This window comes from Perissodus microlepis, chromosome 17, assembly GCF_051167445.1.
Source record: "Perissodus microlepis isolate ML-2025 ecotype Zambia chromosome 17, ASM5116744v1, whole genome shotgun sequence".
Taxonomy (NCBI): domain Eukaryota; kingdom Metazoa; phylum Chordata; class Actinopteri; order Cichliformes; family Cichlidae; genus Perissodus; species Perissodus microlepis.
Window position 1 is genome coordinate 14,657,324 of NC_140477.1, and position 21,478 is coordinate 14,678,801.

The 21,478-nt window shown below is 40.4% G+C and overlaps 1 pseudogene; it reads left to right on the forward strand.

Annotated features, from left to right (window-relative positions):
• The first annotated feature begins 7,817 nt into the window (after positions 1-7,817).
• LOC146369385 (uncharacterized) lies at positions 7,818-14,066 on the forward strand (annotated as a pseudogene).
• Positions 14,067-21,478: the final 7,412 nt, after the last annotated feature.

A 21,478-nucleotide genomic window follows, 5' to 3' on the forward strand; every position in this document is an offset into this window, starting at 1 on the left:
GACGGTCAGGTCAGAATTAATCTTTTTACACAGGAGCGGGGCTGCTCTCCTCTAATGCCCCATCACTTTCATAGAAAAGCTTTCTAACTGTGAGATTTCACAGACGGTAGCCTTGGTGCATAGCTGCAGTTCAACAAGTATGAAGCTACAGTCTGTGGGGAATTCAGATGTCAGTGTTTGACACTCAGTGGGAACATTTCGGGGATTTTTGTTGTGAGTTTGTAAAATATGACGCTCTGAATCCGATTCATGTCTCTTTTACTTATGTGATGCATAATGGCTTAATGGCAACTGGAAAGACACAGATCCTCACTCCCTCAGGTAGTTTTAGTGTCTGACTGGACTTTTGTTTATGCTGTGGACTATTTTGCAGCATTATAAATCAGAGAGAGGGAGGATTTTTGATTTTTATCTCCACCAAAGATAAAGGTGGGGTACCAGAAGAGATGGAAACACCTCATATACTTTTTTGTCAGCTGTTACACTTCCTCAGTTGGGAAAATGGCTTTTTGAAGTATTGCCCCTCATACTAAAAAAAAATGATGGAAAAGGTAATGACAAGGATTGGTGATCAAGTGTCGGCATCTGATAAGTGAGGACTGAGAAATTGTTAAGGTTCCTCCTCAATGTTTTTGGCACCTTTAAGCTCATTGTTTTGGTTTCTGGCCTGCTACATTACTGGTTTAATGGACTGGCACGCCATTCATCAGTGTCATTTTTAGCCACAGCAGGCAGCTCGCAGATTTAGTGAATAGGTGGCAAAGAGGAGCAGAGAGCAACTTAAAGGTCAGGCATGCTTCTCAGATGTTTCCACGGAGCAAAACTAAACAAAACAAAGGGTGAATATTGCAATTACATGCATCAGATGGCCAGAAACTCAAGAGAACACTTTGTTAAATGGATCATATCACCTGCAGCAGCAATTTGATTGTTGGGGCAATTGTTTGTACATAGGATAAAGCTACCTCATATGGGGAAATACAGATACATTAACAACTATGAATGTGGGAGATGAGGCACAGCTCTGGGAATTGGAGGTCTTGATGAATCGTATTGTTGTGGCTTGTAATTAATGGGAATGCTGTTCTGCTGGATGAGCGGAGGCAGCTGCGTACTTGTTTGCCATGTCACATTGAGATCCAATTATGTGTCAGTGTGGCGTTTGCAACTTGTTTCTAATGACTCAGAATGGCAAATTAATTCATGTTTAAGGGATTTGGACATACAAATTATACTGTGTTTACTTGGCAAACCTGCAGTCTTTGTCCCATCCCTCTAAAACTAGAGTCTTTGGATGTAGGGATAATACCGAAAATATAGATTAGGAATCGATTTGAAGTCCTTTCCTAGCACCTAAAAAGCAAATATTTATATTGTTAATTGAATATCAGCGAGAACGTTGAAACAGAAGACTAGCGTAATTTCATATTCATGTTCAAAACACCTGAGCTGGCCTGACAGCCAGCAGCTAATATCCTCGACTCCACTGGGTGCCACAGCACTGATTAAGCTCTGATCCAGCTCATAACCACCCAGTCTAATTCCAGGAGCACAGATACGACACCTTAGGGGGTCTTTGTGTTTTATCTCAAAATGAGGTCCAACCATTTAGTGACACAAAACAGAATTGTTCTGGAAAATAAGGAAAAGAAGAATGCAGGCTAAATGGTGAGCATCCAGAGAACAACGGTGGTTGTTATCAGAGGGAGGCAGGGCACTGGGAACAAAAACAGATGTTGTGTTTTCTGCTTATATTAATTCTTTGCAAACACATGTAGAATTTCTTTATATTGATCCAGACATTGCTTTGTTGAAATTTGCATAAAGCTTTGTTTTATACGGAGATACAACAAACAATCTCACTCCCTCTGCGTCTCTCTCTCTTTCCTCCCTCCTATTTGCAGTGAGTCAGTCTCCATAAAAGAAAACAGATTGTATTGCAGTCTCAGTTATGAGGGAAATATTCTCTCCTAATGCCATGCTGACAGATTTGCTTTCCTCACCAGCAGTGATGGTCTCTCATTGCTCCATCACAAATTCTATCAGACGTCACACACTTTTGCAGGCACTAACACCCCCCCCCCCTGCTAAAACCGCCTCCGAAAAGACATGAAAAGCCTCATAGTCTGACAGCTGAACTGCAACTGATGCCTGTCAGTGTGATGGGCAGTCAAAGCGAAGCGGGGAAATGCACAGAAACAAGCAGTGATGTCAGTGCCCACTGAGCATCACGCATGACAGCCGCAGCAGTGTATCCAATGTGATGAACGCGCTCCTCATCACACCATGAAAGGTGAGCGTCTGTTTGGATGTCAGAGTCATGCATCTCACAGCATAGTTCCTACAGAAGTTAGATAGCTAAGCATAACCAAGTAAGACTTGGGAAGATAAATGGAACAAAGAGCACAATGTAAACACTTGAAGTTGAAGTGATCAACATATTCTGTTGTCATAGTTTACACTGAGCAGTCAAGTGCAGTGGCAGTGAAAATGTTTGAAAGGTTTAATGAGCAAAAATCTCAAAATAAGAAAACAAGTTAACTCAGTAAGACCTAGATGAGTGTCTTAGAGCAGGCTCTTTGCAGGTCTGGCAGGAACCAAACACAGATAAGATGCTTTATATTGAAAGGTAAAGATCCTACAATAGTACAGAGAAAACTCCAACATTTAGATGAAACCCTAATGAGCAAACACTTGGCAACCGTGGGAAGGAAAAACACCCAGCTCAGGGAGGGGCAGTCATCTACCACAACAGTATGTGAGTGAAGGGAGGAACATGGGGCAAAAGATTAATAATGACTAATGATTAAATGCAAAGTGATAACCACTCAGCGCGTCATGGAAAGCTCCCAGCAGCCTAGGCCTATTGGAGCATAACTAGGGTAGGATTCAGCAACTTGGGGTTAGTATCATGCTAAAGGTTATTTGGCATGCAGACTGGAATTAAACCACCAACCTTCCCATTAGGAGGTGGCCTGTGCTATCTCCCGAGCTACAGCCACCCTGAAGGTTGACAGAAAGTCAATTTTCCTCATCCGACTATTTTTTCAAAAACTAGCTTCTCGATAAACAGAATAAACTTTCTGGGATTTCCTTACCTGGATGATTAAATATCTAAGATATTTGATGTTACATTTTCTTTTGTTTACAATAAATAGCATCTTTAAGCAAATCAATATATCATGTTTATATTGATACCAAGCAGAGTAAACGTAGCTGTTGTGGCCTGTATTTTATCATCTGAAAACCTGATGATTCTGATAATCTGTTTTTTCTTATAGTTTTTTTTTTTTATTTTTTTTTTAAAGGTGGATATTAAAAACCTGAGAAAAAATTAGAAGACATGATGTAGGATTGTGGCAAAAACCCTCACAGGTATAACTAAAATGCAGGCTACAAACAGAGTGATTTTGCCATTAAAAGACTGGAGAGAGGTTGTACACACGGAATGGGAATTCCAGTGACAGTGGACAAGAGGGGGGTAATGGAGGATAAAGCTTCCGTAGTAGGGAGTGAAGGAAAAGCGTGTCAGTCTGAGGTAGGCTGCTGATTGGGAGGTTGTTTGCTTGCTGGCAATGAGAGGGACAGGCGGCTAATGAGTGTGAGACACAGGAGGCTTCTCTTGTTAGGTTAGTAACAAGATACACTGGAGCAGAATCCTTAGAAACAAATCTTTAGTTGGCCTTGAAGTGTTGGGACCACTGCAGTTGAAACAACAATCTGATGAAAAATGGATGAAGAGCTGCTTTAGATGGGAGGCAGGTAGGGTTGGGTATCGAAAACCGGTTCTTGTTGAGAACCGGTTCCCACTGTTTCAATTCCTTGGAATTGTTTGCCATTTTTGCAAACGATTCCCTTATCGATTCCAGTCGCCCCAAATGACGTCACCACATTGCGGAGCGTCATTTACCTGGCAGGAAACACGGCGCCTAAGCAGCTCAAACGCTCAAAAGTTTGATTATACTTTACGAGAACGGATGACAACAGGGCAACTTGCAATACTTGCAAAGTAGATATTTCATTTAAGGGAGGAAACACTACGAATATGCAAAAGCATTTGCTCACAAAACACGCGATAACCTTAAATGAATGTCGTGTTTTTAATTCCGCTCCGGACTCGTGAATCTCAACGCAGCAGCAGCGGTAACGTTTGCACGTCCTCTCCCGTTAATGCGGCAGGTGAATAATCAACTAACAGTGCATATTATGTTAGCGCGATCTGCCTTATTACAAAACCTGCCATTACTGTGCATTTAGGTGACCATGATGAGAGAGACAGACAGAGTCTGGCTCAGATGCTGGCAGTTCTCGCTGCAGTCTACCGTTAGCGTCTCCTTTCGGGCCAGGATAGACGAATGTCACCGAGCAGTGACTAAGTTTGTGGTCAAAGGCTGCCACAGCAGATGCCCCGATTTTCAGTAAGTGAATGTGTTTAATTGTAGGCAGGGACATTACTGGATAGTCTTGTGTAATTGCTACAGAATAATTTATGTTATACTTTGTTATTGCTACAGAAGAATGTTTATTTTATTATTTTACGTTTACAATTTTTTTTTCCTGGGGACCCTGTGACACCCCATTGAAGAGCCGTAGGCTGTGGATCTCTTAAGATCTCACTGCTGGGTTTGTAAGGCCATGTTACTCCTAAATTTCTATCTTGTTCAAAGAGAAGATATAAAACAAAGTTCTAAGCTATTCGACCTTAGTGTTCTCCTTTTTTAAAAAAGAATTGATAAGAGAATCGATAAAGAATCGAATCGTTAAACAGAATCGAAAATGGAATCGGAATCGTGAAAATCTTATCAATACCCATCCCTAGAGGCAGGTGTGCAACATGAGGTGACAGCACCCACACAGACAGATGGCAAAAAACAAACAAGAAAACAAACAGACTGAAAACACATGAAGGAAAATGTCATGCAGAGTATTTCATAGTATTTAGTTTAAAGATAACCTTAAGCATAACCCTTATTAGCTCAGCCACAACAGAGTAAAAATAGGATGGTAACCTCCTTCTGACAAGGAATAACTGGTGGTTTCAACCAACCAGCAACCAACTGCTCAGAGGTTGATCATGCAAAACCCTTAACCTTTGGACAACCACTTTTGATCAGTAGTTGAATGCACAGGTAATCTGGTGGATGGCAACATGTCTCTTTGCAATAGGAGACTCGAGGCAACTGGTTGTATTCTGCTTATATTTCCATATAAACCTATATAAGCTTAGAACTGAAGAAGCTTCTCGGATGAGAGGTGAAACGTCTTCAAGTAAACTTAAAGAAGTCCAGACGCTTTTCTTTGCAAGCTCCTTTGACTATATAAGCTTACTGAGTACCAATGGCAGTTAAATCATCATCCTGTAGGAATGCTATTATTATTTGTGGATGAATATCTGAAATTCTGTTTCAAGTCTGTGAACTTCTGGATGGAGTCCGGATGTAAATAGTGAATATGAGTTTAATGAGAACTTCTCTGTATGTTGGCAAAAAAACTGAGGTTTTTGCTCATTTACCAAAGTTAATTGCAGTATAATAAACAGACATCATGAAATTGCCAGCTTTAACCCATTCAATCACAGGCTGATTCCATCTTTTTACTGTTTTATAGTGGCCTTGATGCACCACAGTCACTTTGAGGATGGTGACCGACTGCAAGTGGACACAAACCTGGTTCTAATCTTTGAAGCAACAAAAACAAAAAAAACAAGTTTGCAAGTTAAAAACTTTGGCTGTGCAGCCACTCTTTTCTGTAATGTGACTGTAGCATTAATACCTATCATGTTTATGGATTTTCTCTGATACTACTAGACTAGCTTTGCACGATAAACAGTAAAGCTACCTATTTTAGCTCCTCTCACTTTAAAATCTCACCTTTTTTTGTTTGGTTGCTACTTGCTTGGCTTCTGTAAACAGAAATCAGTGCTTGTAAGTGCAAGCTACACCACATGCTGTATAAGGAAATCAGTGTCTAGCTGATGTCAGCTAACACAATAGTAGAAAAAAGTTGGAAAATCATTATTTGGAACAGTCTGGAGCCTGAGCTTTAAGGCCAGCTCCTTATTTTTAAACTCTGGCAGTTTAAATATAAGACAAAAAAAAAAAATCAGGAAAGTATTTTAGGCCTCTTTTAAACATGATACCATCAGAACATCATAATGGCTGAACAGTTATTTCCAAGAAAGATGTCTAGTGGAGTGGGTGATATCTAAAGTAAAAATTATTAAGACAATTTATTCTTCTGAACATACACACATACATTACGCTACATTACCGCCGTAGAGAAAGCTAAAATGTCCACTGAAGAAGAATTCATTTTACAAATGTATAATTACACCTAACTGGGCCCTCAAAATAATTGTGTAGCTACAAATAAGTACAGAAAGTAATTTAGTGCCAAGTTCTCCCCCATGGCACTCAATGCAGGAGGCAGATGAGAGGGATTTTTGAAGGGATTATGAGCATTAGCACCCCACTACCTCCTGCCCTGGTGGGCGTTATTAGTTGGCTGAATATATTATTACGAAAATGTCTTTGTCTGAATATCTGCTGTGCAAAACCCTTCTATCAAAAGCAGTCAGAATTACTTCATTTTTGACTTACAGAGAATAAGAAAGGCTGATGCTAAAAACCACAAGTTGCAATACATCAAACTGAAAATATACAAGTAAAGAAGAACATGTATATTTAAATATGTACACGATTATGTCCTTTTATGATCTTTTCAATAATAATGGAAACACACATCCACTGTGTCTATTTCACGCTTTGACTCTCCAAAGCGTGAAATAGACATGCATGCAAAAGCTGCTTTAAGCTACAATAACAGGGAGATTTTTAATTTTAATTTCAAGCCAACTTGAAAATAATCACGGTAAAATGTTTAAACAGACATTATTAACACATTTACATGTATATACATATTAACCGCTTAGCTTAATCGTTTCTGACAATGAATGTACTTCATACATTTTTATTCACTACTGACTTCTTACCTGTATGTTTTAGTGTGATATTGGGTTGGGTAAAACTGCACTTCTCTCAGTGAAGAGAAAAAGCCGTCAAGACATGGAAAAATGCATAAATAACACGAGGATGATGATTTTTGGACCAGGGGCTTCTTTCTTGGTCTGTATCCTCTCAGTCTATGATGCTACACTTGTTAAACTGTGAACAGTGACACTGATGTTCTAGCAGTTTCCAGTTCTTTGCTTGCTTAAACCTTGGTGGTTCCTAGATTGTTTATGAACATCCCAACTCTTATAAAAGGACGACAGTTTGGGTCTTCTTCCAGACCTTGCAAAGTGGTGACGTATCTGAATAACTTTTAGACAATTGTTTAACAGATGATCTTGGAATCCAGAATTCTTTAGAAATAGTACAAGAAACTTTTCCAACTTCTTTAAACCTGCAGCTCTTTGATCTTCACTGAGATTCTTGGACTTTCCCATTGTTCTGTATATTTGTAAATCCATTGATTGCTGTCAAACTAAAACCCTTTTTATGCTACGAAAGAGAAACTACCAGTTGAAGTCAAAATTAAATTCTTCTGTTTAATGAGAATTTAATATTCTTGGCTTTTACAAGTAACAAGACACTGCCGAACTGTCAGCAACAATCATTAAGAGATTTAAATGAGCGTATGTACGTTTAGGCCTTTTTGAATTCTTGTGAATGGTCACAATAGCCGAAGGCCAGTACCAGAACTGGACTCCAATGCAGAAACCCAAGGCAGAGACGGAAAAACGTTTAACAATGTTTATTAAACTAGCACAGGTTGGACTTAACCGTACTGGGCACAGAGCAACATGGAACGTAACTATGGTGTGGCGCCGTGGTTGTGGGCCGAGAGAGGGTAATGGGACTTGGAGGAGTGACTGGAGCGTGACAGGTACGTCTAAAGGTTGTACTGAGGAGAGAGGAGAACAGTGTTAGAACGGTGGAGTAGAGAGGAGCACTTGAAGGAGGTGAGTATATCTGGATGTTTAGCTTTCTTGTAGCTGGAGTGAAACAGGCTTTGATGGAGAGGCAGTTAGTGTCTGGGTGAGTTAAATGGTGCGACATGGCTAACCTGAGTTCCGCAGGATCCGACAGTGTGTGATGGCTGGAGGGCAGGCAGGTGAGGCTCAGAGAGATTTCCAGAATGAGATTATTATTCAAGACAAGAAGCTGAAGCCAAAGCTTTGTCGTAGAGAGTCCAGGAGAGCTAAGGCACAGGAAAACAAGATAAGTAACGCACTTAGTAACAAGAACATGGAGCATAGGAGCCGATTCCCAACTTGAAGTAGCTGACGAACTGGCGGTAAAGGAGAGTCAACAGCTGTGTCCCAATCAGGGGCTGCATCCTTCGGAGGCACCGGCCCACATAGACCATGAAGGTTGGGTTCACTGAATAATGCAGCTCCTGAATTGGACAGCAAACGTGGAGTTTAAATCTCTCAGCCTGATTGCTCCAGGTGCACAGAGCTGCTGGAGAGGTTGCAATCCTGCCCAGGGGCCGAGACCAGAGAAACTTGGGGGACCTGGTTGAAATTTCCAGCTCCTCACCCGGATCCTGACAGAACCTGTCTGGAACTGAGAAAATCCAAAATAAATTCAAACTTGTGCACCCAGTCATTCATTTAGAACGTATTTAAAGATGCATACTGTACAATCATTCCACCCCGGAAAAAGTAAAGTTCAAAGAAATTGTTAAAACCCCCAAATTACCATCACATTCATGCATGTATTCTTTCTGTTGGTCTGCTTTCCCCTCTGATTTCTCCCTGAGGATGAACCCTAGCTTCTAAAATCTTTTTTATTGATCTAATTAATTTGAGTGCTGGTCCTGTCATTGACAGATGGAACTCTGAGTGATATAAAATATTACAACACACAATACACATCTCTCTACAGACTATCTAACTGAGATTGATGACAACAACTAGTTTTTATTTCTTAGTTTGTTGGAGTGTAATTCACATCCACTGCGTCACTGCAGCAGAGGAGCTCCTTGAGCAAACATGAATAATTGAACTGGGTCTGGACAAACACGACTCATGATTAAAAACACACTGTGACAACTTTAAGAGCTTTACAAACACAAATCAGCAGAAAATGCATGGGGAGGAAACCGTGGAGTCCGACAATCTCACCCTAGGGGACAAGTTTCCTGCCTGACCTGGTGATGATTTAAAATAGAATAAAATTTCAATGAAGGAATTGTGGTTGTAGCTAATAGAGGTGAGCTCCCTCGCCGTTTGTCGGCAGTGCTAAGGAACAGAGTCTGGCTCTCTGTGGGAATGGCTTTTACTTTTACTTCAAACTGCAAAGCAGGAATACCAATGAGACATTCATAACTAGGACCGCCGCCAAAACAAGCTCTCAAAGCCTTTTTTCTAGATGGGCTCTGATGTCCCTGCTTAGTGCAGTAATAAGAAGTTGAAATTAAGTATTGGGGCTGAGAGAGAGAGTCTGCAGCGGAGGACTGCCTCTTTGCATTTCTCACTCTGACTGTAGATGGGGGTTAAGTGGGTATATTACTGTAGGCAAAGATCAAAGAGATGATTATGATGTACTGTGAAGTTGCACTTGAGACTAAAAGCGCTTCTTGGCAATGTGTCATTATTGTAAACAGGCATTACTGCTGAGTATGGATTGAAGTTTGATCAGGATCTTTCAAGGCTCCAATAATTGACAGCTAAATCACATCAGTGCCTCACTTTCTTTTTTTCTGCATTTGTGAAGGTGATGCAAAAGTGACTCCATTTAAGCTATTTCACACCTTTCTGTATTGTTTACATATCTTAATCAAAATTTTGAATTGATCTGATGAAAAAGGTTTGCCTGTCCACAAATATACATTCAGTGGACACACCTTAACAGCAGTGGATTGGACCCCTGTTTTGTATTCAGAACTGCCTTAATTTTTCATGGCATAAATTTAATAAGCTGCTGGAAACATTCCTCCTTATTGATATGACAGTTTCACACTGTTGCTGAAGATTTATGATACAAACTACATCCCAAAGGTGCTCTATTGGATTGAGATCTGGTGACTATGGAGTCTGTTTGGGTACAGTGACATAGCGTGTTATCCTGCTGGTGCAGCAATCAGAAAATGGGTACACCTTGATCATAATGGGATGGACATGGTAAGTGAATACTCAGGCATAACAATGCTCAAGTAGGCTGTGGTGTTTAAATGATGCTCAGTTGCTGCAAAAGGGTTCAACTGTGCCAAGAAAATATCCTCCACACCATTACACCACCAGCAGCAGTCTGAATCATTAATACGAGGCATGATACTCGATGTCCAGTTATCACACAGAAATCAGCTCATCAGACCAGGCAAAGTTTTCCAGTCTTGTATTTTTTTTTTCTAATCTCGGTGAGCTAATGCCAGTGTCATTTTGACTCAGTTTCCTGTTCTTGGGTGACTGGAGTGCCACCCAGTGTGGTCTGAAGCCCATCTGCTTTGGGTTCAATTTATTGTACATCCAGAGATGCTCTTCTTCAGTAGATCAGCAATTTCTCAACTACTCACATCAGCCTGCCTGGCACAAAATAACATGCTACGTTGAAATGTGTCATACCTAAATGCACGAAACTGCTGCCACGGTTGGTCAGATATTTGCATTAATAAGCAATCGAATAGGTGTACCTAATAAAGAGGTACCTTAATTAGAATGCACCTTAGTAACAAAGCTAGCTAGTCAGTCCTAGCATTAGTAGATAACTCGCTGTCCCATACTGAAAACAAAACAAAACAAAAAAACAAGTTGCTGATGCCAAAATGCCAACCTTGCATCTTCAAACAATAAACTAAATGCGGCTGTAACAAATCTCTGGATCAACTAGTACAAAGAGTTTTAAATGTGACATACTGAATGTCCTGTCCTATTTTTTTAAATGTTATAATCATTAAGCAATTCAATAAATACTTGACTACATGTATCTTTGTCATCATGAGCCAGTTTTTGAGTTTACTTGATAGATGTTGGTGACATTTCCCATAACCTGTTATATACTCTATGGTATTTAACCTCCTAAGACCTGAACTCTTCCACGGCATGCATTTTTAATTTCTCTTTGATATTTGGGCATATTGGGACCCGATGAATGTAAAAACAAAGAATTACCAGATTTTTTTTTTTACCTGATTTTTGTTTCTAGTAAAAATGAGAGCCACATATGAGGATATTCATTTAAAATTTCGATAGAACAGTAGCAGTATAATGTCCTCGTAAGTGGATATCAGGCCCTTGTAGAGCAAAATTGAGTATTTTGGTCTAAATAACCCAAAATGTGATGTCCATGTGGATGCCAGGTCCTAGGAGGTTAAAGAACCAGTGTAAAACATTTCAATTCAGATTCAGAGTTGCAAAGGTACTGCATCCTATTTCCCCGTATAGGACAGGGTCTTGACAGTACAAAGACCCAATGAGGTCGAACGTGCTTCAGTGCACTTGTTCCTGATTGCGTACCCTACTGTTTCCCCATTTCCTCATGCACATTATTTGACTCGCCTGTCGCTAATACCTTTTTGGAAGCAGTGAAATGCACTTTGCTGCTTTCTCTAGTCAAGCATCAGGAACTAGGTGTTTTCCAGGCCAGTGCGTGTGTGTGCCACTCTGGCCGCAAAGAGCAAGAGAAATAAAAGCTTTGAGAGTGTGCGAGCATCAATTCATTATCAAGGAAATGTTGAAGGGCTTTGTCCTTTCACCTGCTTCTCACTTGAATGGAGCCATATTGCTTTGTCCAGAATGTGTGCTGCTCGAACTTCCTTTTATTCCTTGCTTGACCCCTTTGCACGCTCTCTGTCTCTCTCCTACAGTGCTTGTTTTCTCTCGCTTCTTCATATTCTTCTTTCATGCTCTTTTCTTCTCCCGGCAATGTGCTTATCAGTGTGATAAAATATAAGATAGGACATGAATGGAATATTTTAGAACTTAAGTGCTGTAAACAGTAACAGTACTTTTTAGAGGTGCAACTGGGAGAAGCTAATGTGTGGCAAAAACTGACCACTTTAGGCTGGCTCTAAAAGTGAGTCAACACCATAGACCACCATGTTAAACTGTCCAGCAAAATCCTTTGTTCAATCAGAAGTGAATTTCTGCACAAGTCACCCTTTGTTTTGTATTAAGATGTGTAGACAGTGTTTGATGTGTGCCGACTCTGAGTGACTGGGTGCTGTTTGGTCTTGTTTAGCTGTTGGTTGTATCAAAAGGAGTCAGATGGTCATTTTCTTTGGAAATACATTATTTCTGTTTACTCCTGGAAGAAGAAGCATCCCATCTATTATTTCCTGGCGCTGTGTATGGGACAGCCTATTACAGCAGCTCACATTATTTAATTTTTAAAGAGTTCATGTGTTGATAACTGTGATTTAAGGACTTTTTGGTTGGACACTGATGTTAATCTGAGCAATAAGAAGAAATGTGGAGGGATTGCACTGATTGTGAAGGAACATTTCTGTGGCATGGATATTGAAATGCTAGCGGTTTTCATGCTTTCATTTTACTCATCAAGGAAATTCATCATTGCTGGTGGAAATCAGTCTGAATTAACACACTGTTTGGATTCCTCCATCAGCTGACGCAGAGGTGATCCAAATGACTGGTTAATGGATGTGGATAATTTATGCATCCAGACTGTCCTCTGTATGTCATGGTGTGAGGAACATGGAGCCAAATGCAAGATGAGTTAATATAAAATATACACACATTGAGGGGTAAGGGGCAATGAGTCACATCTGGAGAAATATACACATCTAAAAATTTACCATGAAAGAACACAGGGAAGGCAAGAAAAACTGAAACAAAAAATGCAAAAATTAAAATTGCAAACATGAGCAAAAATCAGATAGCTGAACTAAAATGAAAACCGCCTGAGAATATAAACATAAAGAAACCACATAGGAAATATCTGTTGAAGGTAAAAGAATGCAAAACTCAAAATACAAAAAAACAAGAATCCAAAATAGATTAAAAAATTAAACTGACTCCAGTTTCAGAGCACTTGCAGAAACTCTATTTCTCTGTGTTTCAGCTCTGTTTGCCTCAAGGACAAATACAGATACAGATCTTTACACCTCATATTTAAAACCTGCATTAATTTTACATTTGAGCTACTTAATGTATCATATGTAGATTGTAATTTATTGAGCGTATCACTTTTTAAAATATTTAATTCCTTGTTGGCTGTAATGCATTAATTTCCCAGCCTTGATAAATACTGTATTTATTATATATATATATATATATATATATATATATATATATATTACACCTTAAAGATGAGGTGTAAAGATAATCTGTAAACGGCTGAATGTTATGCAAAGTTTAAAAAAATGAGATAAAGTGCTGACCTTTAAGGTATATATAACAGTGATCACTGGTTCCATTGAAACATACTGTATGTTTATTTCAAGCTAAATGATCCAGGATCGCTGAATTGGAGACCTGGCTTCACACCCTTGAAAAACCAATAGCTAGGCAGATTGTTCCAAAAAGCCAGGGAAACAGGATGGCCGGGTACGGTGAGGAGAAAGCATAGTCTTAAACAGAAGCTCCTGTACATCACTAGCCTGTTCATGTGTCAACCCATTTTTCCCTTTTCGGGGACACACCCACCGGGAATCAAACTCTATTAATTGGCGATTCTGTTCTGAGACATTTGAAGCAAGAGACACCAGCAACCATAACCAATTATCTTCCAGGAGCCGGAGCAGGTGACACTGAGGGAAATTTAAAACTGCTGGCTAAGGTTAAACGTAAATTCAGTAAAATTATAAGTCATGTCGGCAGTAATGACACCAGGTTACGTGAGTCGGTCACCAAAATCAATATTGAATCGGTGTGTAACTTTGCCAAAACTGAACCAGGTGTGACATGTTTAGCCGCATGTTTTCCTTAAATTGCTGGCTGTCTGAGTGGTGTCCAAAAAAATGACGTGGGCTTTATAGATAATTGGGTAACTTTCAGGGGGGAACCTGGTCTTGTTAGGAGAGACGACATCCATCCAAGTTTGGATGAAGCAGCTCTCATTTCTAGAAATCTGGCCAAATTTATTAGACCCCCCAAAATGTGACTATCCAGAGTCGGGACCAGGAAGCAGAATTGTAGCCTTCAGCTTCTCTCCTCCTGTTATTCTCTCAAAAGCCCATCCATTTGGATGGGGGCAGGATGATTATGTTAGTTTAAATGGATGAACACTCCTGAGTTATTGTCAGAAGCGAGGGTGTATCAGCAATCTTCCACTCCAGCTTGTTAATCAATCAAAGACATTTGAAAGCCTGACACTTGTCCACCTTAGCCTAGCTGGAAAACTCAAAAAACTGTTTTATTTGTTATCTATTGTCCACTTGGACCTCGCTTGTCTGATTTTTTGTAATAACATTTAAATTTACAATAATTGATTTCATAGAAGTGGGAAATAGATTCGATCACAGAAGATGTGTTTCTGAAAGTGCTGTAACTAAGTTTAAGAATATAATTCATCCACTGATATCGTCCTCAATGCCTTGTGCCAGCACAGTGCAGAGCAGCTACCTGATGGTGACTATCTTGTAAATATTTTTACTTCTTCACTGCTTACAACTCTGGATACTGTAGCGCCTCTGAAAAAGAAAGCCTTAAATCAGAAGTACTTGACTCCCTAGTATAATTCTAAAATTTTCACTTTAAAGCAGATAACTCTTATGCTGGTGAGGAACTTGCATCTCACTAATTTAGAAGATCATTGTATAGCCTGGAAAGCCAGTTTGCTACTCTATAAAAAAACCCCTCCTATTTACTGATTGAAGGAAATAAGAACCACCAAAGGTTTCTCTTCAGACCATCTCACAAATGCAACAATATATATGAGTACTCTTAACACCACTGATAATTATATGGACTCTTTTTCTCCAACGATCAACGTGTCTTTTAGATCCCATTCCTACAAAACTTTCTATAAAGAGGTCCTGCCATTAATTAATGCTTTAATCTTAAATGTAATCAACCAATCTCTAATAATTGGCTATTTATTGCAAGCCTTCAAGCTGGCAGTAGTTAAACCTTTACTTAAATAGCCATCTCTAGAGCCAGCTTGAAGGCTTGCAATAAATAGCCAATTATTAGAGATTGGTTATTTATTGCAAGCCTTCAAGCTGGCAGTAGTTAAACCTTTACTTAAATAGCCATCTCTAGAGCCAGCTGCCTTAGTTAATTATATATCTCTTTCCTTTCCTATCAAAAATGCTTGAAAGAGTACTTGTCAAACAGCTAACAGATCGCCTCATACATTAGGTGCTGCGTCCTCATCATGCTGCATAATCTGCAGACTACCTTGATGTGATCATCCACAGTGATCACATCTGTCAAGTGGGAGGCTGCGGTCCTTGAGACCCTGAGGCAGGCGGGGCTCACGGCCAACCTGAAGAAGTGTGCAGTTGGACGGAGGGAGATACAGTATTTTGAGTACCACTTGGGGGGCAGTCAGGTGCGTTCACAGGCGGAGAAGATGGCAGCCATTGGATCCCGCCATGACGAGCCCGTCGACTGATCTCACCTGAAAATCGTGCCCCAGATCTGGTCCAGTGGATGGAACGGTGGCCAGGTGGCATTTGTACAGGTAAAAAAAGCTCTCTATAGGGAGCCGGTGTTACACACACCTAACTTTTCACTCCCTTTCATTCTGCAGACCCGACACCTCAAAGAGAGGGCTGTCGTTTTGTCCCAGCAGGTAAGGGAGGGTCGACCGCCCGAGAGTGTACCTCAGCCAGAAGCTGACCGCACGAGAAACGTGGTACAGCACCATGGAGAAGGAGTGTCACTACGCTATTATCTCATGGGATGCTCATTCACCTGCTCAGACCACAGGGGGGTAGGTTCGGCAGGATGCGACCCCAGCCTCAGTCGGGCAGTGGGGATGTGTGGCAGGGGTGGTGCACTGGGCTCAAGGGGCTGTGCCAGGAAGGCTAATGGAGATTCAAACATTCAAACATAAAAACGGCACCTAACACAAGAGATGAACAACTGTTTTCTATACATAACAGAAAACTTTACTGGGAGCTTGTCACAAAACAGTCATTTCTTTTCTTGAATTTATGAAAAATGTTAAAAATTAAAAAGTTCAAGAGGAAAAATAACATTTTTACACCAGCAAGGTGATTCCCAAAGAGCTATTAGCTGAAAACCTGCCATATCGTGGCAAAGGTGGAATGTTTCAACTAAATTATCAGGAAAAGTGTGGGCTATGGGAAAAAAGAAATTTTGCAGTAAATCATGGTGATCTCATGGATCACTGGAATTATCCTCTTGATCTCTCTTGTCCTTCTTTTGTTCCAGACGTCTTGAAAACAAGTTTTAACAAAGTCCTGGAGAAGTGCCCAATGCTGGAGGACCTCCTGCTTTACCCCTGGCTCAGATAAACTCCTCTCTGACACACACACACACATAATTCACATTTTACCATACAAATGTGATACAGTAACCAACTTTCTTTCTGTTTGACAGAAAAAAAAAATGGAAGTTAGTGGATTATAAATTTTCCTCACAATTCTGCTTGCATCAAACTATCCAATTCTAAAAATGTTGACACTGTGTGAATTATTTTGTAGAGCATTTCAGTCCTGTGTTTGATTGAAAAGAGCATAAATACTAGAGATGGCACGATACCACTTTTTTTATGTCCGATACCGATATCATAAATTTGGATATCTGCCGATACCGATATGAATCCGATATAGTGTGTTTTTTAATCAATAAAACAGTTTTTTTAATATCTTGCTGCATTTTGTATAAGTTCAAACTCAAGTTAAAAACAAAACAAAACACTAAAGCTATTCTGTTATACCTGTATGCAAAAAATACACTGCACCCAAAATATTTCATAGTTCAGCAACACTGATCAATCTAATAAACTTAAACCTGCTCCATTCTCCCTATTCTGGTATTTTAAAGAGTAAACAACTAATAGGGCTCTAAAACTCCCAGCAAAAAAAAAAGAAAAAAAAAGGGAACCACCCTCCACCTCATGATGCTTAATTGACGTAATCAACTTTAATTTGATGCAGTTTGAAACAAAATGCACAGAAATAAATTATTTTCCAAGAATAATTAAATAGATTCAACATCTTTCTTCAACAGAATTGCAGACTGCACAGATGGTACCTTCCCAAAGGAAAAAGTACTATAGCTTACTAGGGTATATTAGACTTAATAGTTACTATATACATTAATGGACTTCTATACATTTTACATCAGATTAAAATTTTGGGTGTAAGATTCGGATAATTATTTATTAAAAGCTCGAAAGGGTGCCTCAGATCTGATCCAGTGGATGGAGCGGTGCCAGGTGATGTTTGTGCAGGTAAAAAAGGTCTCTATAGGGAGTCGCTATTACACAGACCTAACTTTTCCCTCCCTTTGATTCTGCAGAAGGATGACTCAAAGAGAGGGCTGCTGTTTTGTCCTAGCAGGAAAGAGCGGTCGAGCGCCTGAGATCAGCCACAAGCTGACCGACCGAGAAACGCGGTACAGTACAATGGAGAAGGAGTGTCTGGCGATCCCACAGGCGGTTGATTCACTACGCTATTACATCATGGGTTGCTCATTCACCCTCTGCTCAGACCACAGGGAGGTTGGTTTGTCCGGATGTGACGGCAGCCTCAGTCAGGCCGTGGAAATGTGTGGAAGGGTGTTGCACTGGGTTCAAGGGGCTATGCCAGGAAGGCTAATGGGGCAGGTGGAGATGATTGTGTTAATGAGGTCTCCTTCCTTTTAGTGACGCTGGGGACCTGGGATGAGTGTGGAGTACGCTGCAAAGCTGACTGCCAGGAAAAACCACAAAGGAACATTTCTGTGCTCTAAATAAAAGGTCAAGGTCAAGTTTATTTATATAGCACATTTCCAAACATGCGGGTTGTGACAGTTTGACAGAATAATGTCAAATAAGTTTTTTCTTTTGGCAACTTTTACATTTTTTTGATATTGATGCCAACAGTCCTTTAGCATATGGAGTGACACTTGTAGTTTTAACTTTTTCCACTTTTCCGCTGAGCTCGACGGCACTCACATCTGCCAGCTCGGGTTGTGTCGGTCTGGCTGCATAAAAACTCAGGGATTTTACAGTTCTGGTTAAAAACTGCTGAAAACTGCTCAGCAGTGGAGACAGCGCCGAGCAGCAGCGCGAGGTTTAACTGAGGTACAAGTAAGAGGAACTTCAAACATCACAGGACTGTGGTCAGAAAACACAGCATCACAAAACTCTATGTTAAAAATAGAAAAACCATGAGATAAAACACGATCAAGTGTGTGTCCACGTTCATGTGTGGGACCGGTCACACATTGCACCAGATTAAAAGAATCAATAAGGTTGGTGAATGACGGGGTTGATAGCTGTTCACATTTAAAATGACTTTTAAAAATCATAGCTATTACTACTCCTCGGCCCAACATCGGCAGGCAATTAAAATAGCAGCAATTGTCAGGTAGAAGTTCTTAGAAGATGCTGCACTCACCTGCGCTCAGCCACGTCTCGCATACACAGAAAATCCGGAAGAACTAGCTCGAAAAAAGGTACAGACTCATTGAAGCCATGTTTCTCTTAGAAACAAAAAATCCAGCTTAAAGAAGTCGTTTAATAGAAGCGTCTTGTTTGCTACTGATATTTTATTCAATAAAGCCATTTGATGGGCGCAGATCTTAATGTCTGAAGTACCAGCTTGGGTAAACGTGCAAAGGTTACTATAATCCACGCCACATCCACGGGTCTGAGGCCACTTAGGGAAGTAGAGTTTTGGGAGCAGCGGATCAAATGTCGTAGGAGCTCTAGGGACAACAGGCAGGATCCATCTAGGGGTGTACTCCGCTGGTCCTGTAGTTCCACGAGAAGCAAGAAGATAAGCCCTGTCTCTGACGGGTGTACCAGCTCGCCTTCCCTGTTTTCTTGGGCGGTTCTTCCATGGTGAGGTGTGAGGTTGGTGGCACAGGTAGGCTGGAACAGGCGACTCAGATAGTAAGAAGTCCAGACGCTTTTTTTCCCAAGTTCCTTAGACTACAATGATCTGGATGACTGACAACCTTCACAGACAGTTTGACTACAGTTCTTCCCTTCATTCATCATATCTGATTTCAAAACACCAAGATGGGAATAGTTTATTTGAAGAATTTCATTCATGTTTTAGAGCTCATCACAGCCTAGAAACGGCTTTTGTGAAGGTTAAAAATGATCATCTTATGGCCTCTGACAGTGGAAACATCTCTGTACTTGTCCTGCTAGACCTCAGTCCAACGTTTGTTACTGCTGATCATAACATTTTATTACAGCGATTAGAGCATGCGCGTTCCTCAGGGTTCAGTGCTAGGACTCAATTGTGTTTACATATATATACATGCTTGCCTTAGGCAGTATCATTAGAAGGCATAGCATACATTTTCACTGCTATGCAGATGACACCCAACTTCATTTACGGTATTCATGAAGCCAGATAACACACACCAATTAGTTACACTGCAGGAATGTCTTAAAGACATAAAGACCTGGATGGCCTTTCTGCTTCTAAATTCAGATAAAACTGAGGTTATTGTACTCGGCCCTGAAAATCGCAGAAACGGGGTTTCTAGCCAGATGCTTACTCTGGATGGCATTACCCTAAAAAACTATTTTATGCACTTATTACTTCTAGGGTGGACGAAGGCAATTAGTTATGATCAAGATATCCTAAAAACTCCCCGAAAAGCCTTCAGTTGATCCAAAGTGCTGTAGAGTACTGACAGGTACTAGAAAGAGAGAGCATATTTCTCCTATACTGACTTCTCCTCATTGGCTCCCTGTTAAATCCAGAATCAAATTTGAAAATCCTGCTCCTCACATACAATATCTTGAACAATCAGTGTCCATTTTATCCGCATAACACTGTATCACCCTATTAGAGCACTTTGCTCTCAGACTGTGGGCTTACTTGTGGTTCCTAGAGTACTTAAAAATAGTAGAACATGAGGTGAATTCGGGAGACAGACACCCTGTTTACTTTTAAGGTTAGGCTTAAAACTTTCTGTTTTGTTAAAGCATATAGTTAGGGTTAGATCAGGTGACCCTGAATCCTCCCTTAGTAATACTGCAATACTTCTAGGCTGTTGGGGAATTCCCATGATGCACTTAGTGCTTCGTCTTCAGTCACTTTTTTCACTCACTATTGTATGTGTATTGTATATACACCGCTCTGCATGTCTTTGCCCTGCTTTCCTGCAATCACCCCCGACTGATGGCGGCAGACAGCAGCCCCCCTGCGCCCCATTCTTGAGATTTTCCTTCCCACCGTCACCAAAGTGCTTGCTCATGGGGGGTCATTTAATTGTTGAGGTTTTCTCTGTTCTATTTGCATTTTTGTAGGGTCTTCACCTTAGAATATGACCCACCTTAACCTCCTAAGACCCGAACTCTTCCACGGCATGCATTTTTAATTTCTCTTTGATATTTGGACATATTGGGGCCCGATGAAGATCTTTTTTTTTTACCTTATATTTTTTTAAAGAAAAATAAGAGGCACATATGAGGATATTCGTTTAAAAAATTGATAGAATAGTAGCAGTATAATGTCCTCGTAAGTGGATATCAGGCCCTTGTAGAGCAAAATTGAGTATTTTGGTCTAAATAACCCAAAATGTGATGTCCACATATGTGGACGCCAGGTTCAAGGAGGTTAAAGCAACTGTTGTTGTGATTCATTTTGTTCTTTTTCTAATACATGACATTAGCAGGTTGCCTGGTTGTGGTGGCAAAAAATTGAGGAAAGCCCAATCAGCTGACTAACGTCTCTTGCAGTGGGCTCGGGGACCACAGAAAAAAAGTGCTACTGATATATGCACTTACATAGAGTATCACTAAATTATTTATAGGAATTTGTAAATGTGAGTATTCCTTGTATTCTATTTTATTTGGTGTTAATATATTTAGACATACCTACATTTAGAATAGCTTAGTACTTGCCCGCTGTGTACGTATGGGAACACTCGTACCACTTGTGTTTAAGACATGACATATTTTTGATCATATATTTGATCGGCATTAACTTGGAACAGTGTGAATGAATATACAGTATATTGCATGCATGCATCCATCCATTTTTTCCTGTGGAATTTCTGGTAGCTCCTCATGTCTGTAGCTTCAGTTAATCCACTGCTGTAAAAGGCTTGGCAAGAAATCCAGCACTGCATTTGGAAATCATAAGGATTCTGCAAACCCCATCACCGGCCTGCAAGAGGTCAACCACACTGCTGATTCTACATGGACATGTCAGGAGACGCCAGGCTCACAGCCCGGGTGCCACCGCTAGTTTCCACTTCAGTCTTCTGTAGAATGCCAAAAAAAATGAGCACCAACTTTCCAATATTTTTTGAGTGCCATCTCGGTCTTTTCGAAAATATAGAGAGTGATGCAGCTACATGAGCGTGCATAAAAGATGACTCGTGAAATAATGTGAAACTGCATATGAATGATTGCTCCCGTTTTTCTGC